Genomic DNA, 10,157 nt, shown 5'->3' with positions numbered 1-10,157 from the left:
TTGAATGCAAATCAATATGATACTTTCACATGCAAAATGTCAATAGATTACTCGATGTGTCTTTCAGATTATTACCCATTGTGGATGATGATGTATTTTGGCATCTCAATAATGGATGTTCCACTCCCACAAAAGAGACTATTGCTGATCAACAATAGCTATCTAAAACATCAACTTTTTGTTGATTTGGTGGCTCATGCAATGCAACTCTTGAAGATGCATATGTTTGTTGATAATGACATGGCTTGGCGAAGATTTGCCACTAGCATGTAGGGTGTTATTTTTTATTATGGTAAATGGTTCTTGGGAGAAGAAAGAGGTAGAGTGAAGGATGCAAAACTCATGGCTCAACAACTCACTAATGAATGTAGTCATCAAAGAAGTCGATGATTCAGAGCAAGAGGCATTGATGCAAGCATTTGTCTTAAGAGAAACAAAGAAAGAAAGCTACAAAAGTGGAAAATCAGGTCGAGACGACAAAAACCTCCAAAAGACACAGGTTGCTCGTCTGAAGGATTTTTCAAGGGCTTGCATGCTTCCAGGACTTTGCAATGCATCCATAGAGTTAAGAATCAGGATGGTCGTTGGATTGACAGTAGGTAGCAATTAGAAAGGGTAGTTTACTTCAGTGACCTTTTTGCAACCCCCAATGAACCTACTCAACGGATTACTGATGTGTGGCACCTGTTGCTTCACAATGTAAACAGAATTGTGTCCCAATAGTAAGCATCTTATTTGGAGGTTGAATTCACCATGAAAGAACTACAACATGCACTACACAATTCGAGCAATGGGAATCCCCACGCTGGGATGGCTTGACGGTAGAATTTTTTCTGGCATTCATGGGTACAAAGAGAGATTGGTTCGCTTATTTCCCAAAAAACATCTTTGTGAAAAGCTATCTGATTGGAGACCAATAACTCTTATGCCTATGGTTTACAAACTCGTTGCAAAAATGCTAGTTAACTGTTTGAAGAATATCTTATATGAGGGTTTACACCCTGCACAATACGGTTTTGTGCCCATAAGGCAAATAATGGATAACATTGCCAATGCTTACATTGGTATTGAATGTGTGAAATATACTCAGCATGATGTACTCATAATGCAGATAGACATAGAAAAAGCATTTGATATAGTGCAATGGCAGTTTATTACCAATGTCTTGGAAAACATGGGATTTGGGTCTAAGATGAGAAATATTATTTACTGGCTCTATGAAGAAGGCACTACTCGATGTATATTACACAAGGGTCTTTCAAATATTTGGTCTCTAGGTGCGACAATGTTTCCCCCTTAGTGCATTGTTCATCCCATGCTCTTATTAATGGACAAACTGCGTGTAGAGAACAAGCTACATAGCATACAGATTTCGAATGTAAACCACTTTGTTAGCCAAGCTTAGCGGATGACTCATTTTTCTTTCCAAGGCATACTCAAGATAATGTCAAAATAATTATGGATGCTCTAGATCTGTATGGTCTTGTGGCGGGCTTGAAAATTAATATTGCTAAGTTTGCCACTTAAGCATTGTGATTGACACTCTATTTTTTGGTCGGGGCATATAATCTCACCAGAACAGATGGTCAGACACCTTGAATACACTCAAATTGCATATGTCCAAATTTACCACATGCAAAACATGAACCATCAAACTTGCCCCGTGTAAATGGAAAAACCTTCTTTGGTTAGCATCCCTTCCATATGAATATCCAAAGCCACACATTCTAGAGTAGGTTTATCCATGTCTTATAAAATGTAAAATTTATGGACATTGCCATATGAGCGGGGTGGACATACCCCTTTACCAAGTGTCTGAGCCAACTAAGGTAATGTTGATTGATAATACACAGGAAGATCTTTGAATTCAACCTAGACAGGGCATTTATGCCTTATGAGGCTTGGTAGTCATTAGTTGGTGACCATGGATAAACATGAACAAGTTGTCAACTAAACAACGTATATTTTTCTAGCAACATTTTCTTGTATTTGGGATCTATGAAAATGACCTCATAAAAAACACGATCCACTATTTATGTAACAAACATGCACAAAACAACCTCCTGACAATGCTTTTAGCCATTGTCCAACATCCGGCACAGCAAGCACTCGACCAGGGAAAAAAAGAACTACTGCTTTATGAGCAAGGTCCCTCATAGGTGCATGCAAAGCATGTGCTGGAACTACCACATAGAATTTTGGAGGCAGTGCATCCCTCCCAAGCATTTTTAATGTCTAAAAATCCTTCATGCAAATTATTTGTGAAAGTTTGAAGTATCGGATTTTCATATATATAGAAGGATTTTCTTGATGAGATGAGAACTTAGGGCATTTGGATATATTATCTCCTCTACTGTGATATGCAATGGGTTCTGGAGAAGAAACTTTAGTATACAATGGTTTGGAGGCCATCTCAAATAGAAGACTAAAGCAAACCTCCTCCACTCTCTCTCTCTCTCTATGTGTGTGTGTGTGTGTGTGTGTGTGTATAGCTCGCCCATCTTATAAATACATTTTTTCAAACTCTTGTTTGCACAATGGTCGATGCTAGTAGGTAGTATGAACTGCGCACATAAGAGCACATGTATATATGGTTTGAGGCATTACAAAATTTAATTTCAACGTACAAGACTTGGAAAACACTTACTTGGAGCATCTTGTGCCAATTGTGGGACTTCAACCCGTATAGTTGCTCAACACCTCTTTTCTTAGTGGTTGTAAAGGCTCCCTTCAATGATCTCATGCATCCAGTGGGAGTATGCAAAGTAGTGATGGCCTGCTTTACCTGCTTCTCCTCATGCTTTGATATAATCCATGGTGCATGCGGAAAGACAAACGTGCCCATCATGGGGCCAAGCTTGACGCATCTGTCCTGTGACCCGGAAGCCCTCCCGTAACATGTTCCCAAATACCAGATGCCACATTCTTGAAGATGTGCATGGGATCAAGAAGATGGTGATCTTGAGATGGGTCCAATATGGTAGCCGAAAAAAATGGAGTACCTACACAAGAGATGCCATGACATGATTGCTCTATGTGATCTTTAATCCAATCAGAGACTATTAAGAGACTAAGGTTATGTAGAAAGGGAAGAGAAGGGTGTGAGTGTGAATGGACTTAAGGTCCACTAGCTCACCTATTTAAAGGTGGAGCTATGAAGCATTTTATATGGAGCAAGGCCTAGTTGTATGCATAAACAACTTAATAAGCAAGATATTGTTCTTGTATTTTGTGAGTTCTTTTTCTCCACACACTTGATCTAGCATGAGCACCACGTTTTCTCAATATGGTATCTAGAGCCTAGGTTGATTAGGACTCTTGTGGTGTAGATTAGGTCACTTTTTGCTTCATTTTCTCTTATCTTCTACTTGTGGAGCTCAACCCCCTGGCAGTGGAGGAGCTCTACTAGCTTGTAGAGGCCTCATCTTGAGGAGATCTCAACATGGGAGTTGAGATCTCCTCAAGATGGGAGTTGAAGAGCAGGTCCGGGCGTTCATGAACGTACGGCCAATTTGAAGAATGAGCTACTCCTCGCAGCGACATTCTCTCTGTTGGCAGCCCGACGCGTTTTTCTATGGCTGCAGTCGGGGTTGTACAGCCATACTCCATCTGTAGGCCATGATTACCTATGGGAGTTGAGGGCTTTTGAAGCCCACTTCCTTCCCTATCTATAGCTCAAATTAGAGCTCAAATGGTGGCATAAATCGCTCGTGGGAAGCAGAAAACCAGTCGCCTCTCCTCACTTCATGCAAGCTTTCCATTAAAGCTTCATAATTGTGTTTTTCTTGCTCTAATCTCCTCCTCCCTTGCTTTAATCACCCAAGTGATGATGTGAATGATTGTTGCTGATCCTTCATCTTGATTTTGAAGTGGTGCCCATCCACATGAGGTGTCCATAAGCCTCATTCCCATCAAGCTCCATCATCAACATCACTTTCAAGCTTTCAAAGCTTTTCGAAATGTGCTCATGAGCACCAATAGTGTTGTTTAACACCAATGAAACTGTAAATCCAGCAAAGGGAAGTTATTATAAAGTGTTCTTAAACACTAAGAGTGTTATTAAATACTAATGATAAACTAATCACCAAAATAAGTATCATTAGATATTAAAAATGTGCCTTTAAGCACTAATTATGTTTTTTAAACACTAATGGTGGTGATCTTAATCACAAAACAAAGTGTTGCTTAACACTAATGTGGTCTTAACCAACAAAGGAGGAGGTCTTCAACACTAAGGAGGCTCTTCTTCATCAACATTGGAGGCCAGGCACACACCATAAGTGCCACATTACAAGTCTTCATCGTCAACCCGTTTCTTCCAAAGAGAAACGGTGCAACCATGAACCATTGTCTTCATCCCATAAGCCAAAGAGGTTGAAGATTTCTGGTTTTTCATCAACAAACTCAGATTTTTGAGTGGTTTAAAGTTGGGCACATGTACATTAAGTGCTTATCTTTAATGGTTTTGTGTATCACCCTTGAGGCTCTTGTTTGTAAGAGGCATAAGCATGTCATAAGCCATATGCTCTCATTTCCTAAGCCCAAGGCATGTTATTCCGCTGCATATTCAACATTTTCATCGTCTAAGATGAGTTGTAAGGTTGAGCATAGCATTACTAAGCGATCTACCTTGTTGTTTATCATGATTTTAAACATCTCTTGGCATTGTCTTTGTAAGAGGCATTGGCAACATTATGAGCCATACCCTCTCCTTCTTAAGCCAAGGATGATGTACCTTATTGGTTTGAGCATTTACCTCAACCACTTACTCACTCTCATTAAGCTTGTATCTTCAAACCCTAATGGGTATTATGTAACCAACATGCACAAAAGTTGTAATTGTGGAGTAGACACTGCCCTTGACCAATCCATAAGAAAGGCAAGTGGTAAGACCCTCCCTTTCCCTTTCCCATATAAATCTACCTCATAACCATTACTCTAAGAAGGAAGGCCCTCATTGCCCATGGAGGAGGTATGGTATTCAAGGAAGTATCAAGCATGTTGAAGGAACATCTATAAGCAAACCACTTAAGCAAGGGTGGCAGCCTTGTTTTGATCATTGTGTGAGAATGGTCAAGGTGGAAAGCATGTGGAAGTAATGGCATGTATGTCTAAAGCATGTCAACTACAAGAAGTCAAGCAAGCACAAAGAGTAGGGTGCACCATCATTGAGGTGTACATCTTCATCGACATCAAATAAAGACTTAGATGGCATCATTGTATTAGCCTCTAAGGCTCTAGGAACATATTTGTAAATCCTAGATAACCACACCACCATGACATCCTTGTATGCCTAATGTTATAAAGGCAACCTATGTCCAATACCACCTATTCCAATTCTTTCATAGTTGGTATTGAGGGGGGGTATTAAGAGACTAAGGTTATGTAGAAAGGGAAGAGAAGGGTGTGAGTGTGAATGGACTTAAGGTCCACTAGCTCACCTATTTAAAGGTGGAGCTATGAGGCATTTTGTATGGAGCAAGGCCTAATTGTATGCATAAACAACTTAATATAAGCAAGATATTGTTCTTGTATTTTAGAATTCTTTTCCTCCACACACTTGATCTAGCATGAGCACCACGTTTTCTCAACAGAGACTACACAAAAGAAGATTGAAAAACATTACTGTACTTGTTCATGCCATCTAGAGGAGGAAGAATATTTGTAGACTCCCAAATGCGCTTCCAATCTTTTGCACGAAGTGTTTGTGGAGGAATGTTACTCTAGCAATATATTTAGGATGATCTGACGGGAGAAATTGATGATGATTATCGAATATGGTCTTACACAAACCATCAACATACTCATGTACTAACGAAGGGCCACAAACTGGACAGGCATGTTTACCCGATGTTTTCAAACGTATTAAAATATAAATAAAAGTTAGAATAATAAAGTCAATAGTTGTAATTAATATAACCAATAGTATTAGAGTAGGGAGTTATTTGAATTCTTACCAAAACAATCGATGTATCCTGGAAAGTCATGCATTGTCCACATCAACACTGCTTTCAAGTCAAAGTATCAAGAGAAGGAAGGCCTACTAACGTCCACCACCACAACACCTCTGCATAGTTCCTCCGACTCATCAATCAACGGTTCGAGATAAACATCCATGTGCTTTACTTTATGTTTCCCTGGAATTAGAAGGGATAACATAAGATGTCCCTTCTTGATCGCCGTTGATGTCCCTTCTTGATCGCCGTTGATTCACCAACACAACTAGCCACACGCTGTATGCGGTGCTTTTGAAACCAAATGAATTCACTCCATCCATACCTAGGCCAAGTCTCAAGTTTCTGGGCTCTGTTTTGAAGCTGGGCCACTCATCTTCAATATGCTTCCAGCAGGAGTGTCTACGGGAATTCTCCACATGCCATCATCCGATCGATGTGAGGAATGCCATGACATGAGCTTTGCTATGGATTTGCACTTGAACATGTGTTTGATGCGAGGAATTATAGAAAAGTGTCGCAAGACTTTACGAGGTACATCAAAACTCTTCACATCTGTTCTACCTTGCTTCACCACAAGTGGGACAGTGTTGAGCCTCCTTATGCATCCCACAAAAGAGAATGCAATCATTGACGCATGCATGTATGCGATCATAATTCAATCCTCCAAGAGATGTCACATAGTGCCTCGCTATGTCTCTTGAGGTGGGTAGTCTATTCTCCTTTGGAAGCATGTTTGATAATAGCCTGCATCCAATATCATCAATTAACGATTAAAACATATTGAGCTTTATTCATTGCGAAACCCTTAACCACTAATTCAAATTTGCAAGTTAGAATGCTTACTTCAATAATGCCTCAAGACTTGCATTGCTCCATCGTGTATAAGCCCGTGTATCAATCCATGTGACGGGCATCATACACGTGCTTTTACACGCATGTCTGTGGGCTGTGATTATACACGCGTGCTGATTACACGGGCCCGCTACTTTTTGTTCACAAGTCATTTTCTGCAGCTCTAATAGCGCGCGTATGAGGTGACTCACATCCTCATAACCAGGTGGCTGCAACATATACACCTCTTCCTGCAAATCCCCATGCAAGAATGCATTCTTTACATCCATTTGATGTAAAGACCATTGCTTTGTCACAACCACTGCTATCACAACTCTCACTATTGTCATCTTGGCAACTGGGCTGAAAGTTTCCTCATAATCAATGCCATATGTTTGCGCATATCCTTTGGCTACTAATCTAGCCTTGTACCTGCTTATGCTTCCATCATCACTGTTATGTTTTACTTTGTACACCCACTTGTATCCAATGGCTTTCTTGCCTTCAGGCAATTGCACTAAATCCCAAGTCTCATTTCCATATAGTGCATCCATCTCCTCATCTCCATAGCTTTCTCCCAACACACATTTCCAACAGCCTCATCAATGCATGTGGGCTCTACAACCTGCACAACTTTTGCCATGTATGCATAGTGATGTGCCACATAACAATCATAAGTAAACCTCTGCACATGATTCTTCACTCTCCCAGATCTTTGCAGCTTTGCATTCATGGCTTCCATAGCCTTCTTTACACTAGGTGTTCTCATAGCTGGTATCCCAAGATCCTCATCAAGGCTCATCTCTAAGCCACTAGACTCTCCATCAACATGAGAATGCCTTGCAGAAATGTCAGGCATACTAAGGGGCTCAACCACTTTCTCGTTACCTTTATGTAATGTACTAATCACATTTGTAGGACTGGTATTATGACGCAGCCTGCCACTCCATGGTCTATCAACTGAACCACTAGATGAGGACTCTCCTGGTCCACTCAAAGACTGTGATTGCTGACTTGCATTCTGTGCAACATTAGGACCTCATGGAGTCTCTGGAGTCTTCTTGGGCCTTTTATTTGGCAGTTTAAGGGAGTCAAACCTTTTCTCTTAAGAAGAAATGTTTTCTAATTTGAAGCTTCAAAACGGCTACTTTATTCGAATTTGAATTTTGGGGAGAAAATGGAATTTAAAATCTAGCGGATAAAACCATATCATGTAACATATCTATGGAAAGCTCTTGATGGATAGATCACGGATCTATAATCTCCGCTCAAATCGGAGCTTGTATGTAGAAGTTATGGAGGTCCGAAAATTGTAAAATTGTCCCCCCCCCCTCCCTTTTGGGGGGAAAAGTGCACCCTTTGACCACTCTTATACCTCTCTTAATCACCCATGGTTTTTGCTTACATGGCGGGCTCCTATTTGTCAAAAAGTTAAACGTTTCCATAACCTCATGGTAAATTAAAGGGCCCAAAAAGACTTCATTGAGTTCCTAATGCCACATTTCCACTCACATCAGCCCCAATAGCTTCTTTTTCAGCAGCATACGAGCTGCTCATCTCATAAAAAACAACATACCTGCTTACCCTCAACTCACGTGTAGCAGGGTTATAACACCTGTATCCCTTTTGCTCAAGGGAATATCCAATAAACACACATTTTTTAGCTTTTGGATCCAGCTTAGTTCTTAGCTCATCTAGCACATGCAGATATGCAATGCATCCAAAGACTTTCAGATGAGACAAATTAGGTTTTCTACCAGTAAACCTCTCCTCTAGAGTTACATCATGTATGGCTGCATTTGGAGTCCTATTCATGATGTAAACTGCTGTAGAAACAGCCTCAGTCCAATAGCTATGCGGCATATTCTTCTCTCCCATCAATGCTCACGCAGTCTCAGCAATGTGCCTATTTTTCCGCTTAGCAACTCCATTTTGCTGTGGAGTGTATCTGCATGTAAACTGTCTCCGAATACCATTCTTCTTCACAACCATAACTCTGAAATTCTGAAAATGAGTGAACACCTCACCCTTCTCCTTCATGAAGTATACCCACACTTTTCTTGTGTGGTCATCAATAATTGCACATAATACCTGCAGCCTCCCATAGACATGGTCTTCGTAAGACCCCATACATCTAAATGCACAACATCTAGTGCATTTCTGCTCACATTTCTGTCACGTGGAAATACATGATTTGTTTGCTTTCCAAATTGGCATGCTTCATATATTTTTTGCATACCTTCAACTTTAAACTTTGGCAGCCCTGTCACAATTCCTTTAGTCTACATAGACTTCATTCTCTGCACATTCACATGTCCAATTCTTTCATGCCAAATGTCTGTGTCTACAATAATTATTGAACCATTTGCAAACATTGCAGTACTCACTTCAGGCATGTTTACATTCAATGTAAACATTCTACCCACTCTGTTGCCTTTTGCAACCAACCTGCACTTGTCTTTAAAGTCTTCAACATAACAACCATCAGGGTTAAACCGAACCTGCAAACCCTGCTCAATCATCTGGCCAACTGAAACCAGATTCTTTGTTATATTTGGAACATGAAGTACATCTACAAGGTACTTCACTTTGCCATCCTGCATAGATAATGGCACATCTCCAACATGGGCAATTGGATGAGTAGTGTCATCCCCTGTTTCCACAAAACCTGGTCTTTCAAGGTTTTTCATCTCCTTAAACCACTCCCCATGACTTGTCATGTGGTTCAAAGCACCTGAATCAACGTACCATACATCATCTTTATGTGCTGCTTCAATATTTTCAGACATGGCATTAACGACATGCTGCATAACAAACAACCTTTCATTATTCTCATTGTTTTTGCTCGAGGATGCATAGTTGTTTTGCTGAAATTTTCCATTTTGCATGTCAGCCTGCTTCTTATAACAATCTGCCTGCACATGTCCAGGCTTACCACAATAAAAGCATCCACGTGTATCATTATACTGCCTTTGCCAATTTTCACGACCTCTTTGACTCTCCCTGCCTTTGAATTGGCCTCTTCCACTTGCCTGTTATTGTTGTTGTTGTGAATTCTGGGACTGTTGTTGTTGCTTCTGCTGGCCATAATTGTGATTACCTGTTCGGCCACCTCCTTGGCCGCGTCCATGGCCTCCTCTACCTCGTCCTCTTCCTGAACTTGTGTAGAAGGCCTGTTGCTCTGAACTGTTTTTGTTTTGTGAAGACTATTGGTCTTCACCCAAGCTCTTCTCTTCTATAATCAACATAGACACCAAATCTGTGAAATTGGGAATATTTTTCCGAGTCTGAATAGATATCTTGAACGCCTTGTATTGTGGCCCGAGACCACGTAGACAGACTTCCCCCTTATCATCATCATCTACTGAA

Source organism: Cibotium barometz, chromosome 33, assembly GCF_041138505.1.
Source record: "Cibotium barometz isolate CiBa-2024 chromosome 33, ASM4113850v1, whole genome shotgun sequence".
NCBI classification, from domain to species: domain Eukaryota; kingdom Viridiplantae; phylum Streptophyta; class Polypodiopsida; order Cyatheales; family Cibotiaceae; genus Cibotium; species Cibotium barometz.
Note: the sequence above shows the minus strand (reverse complement) of the source record.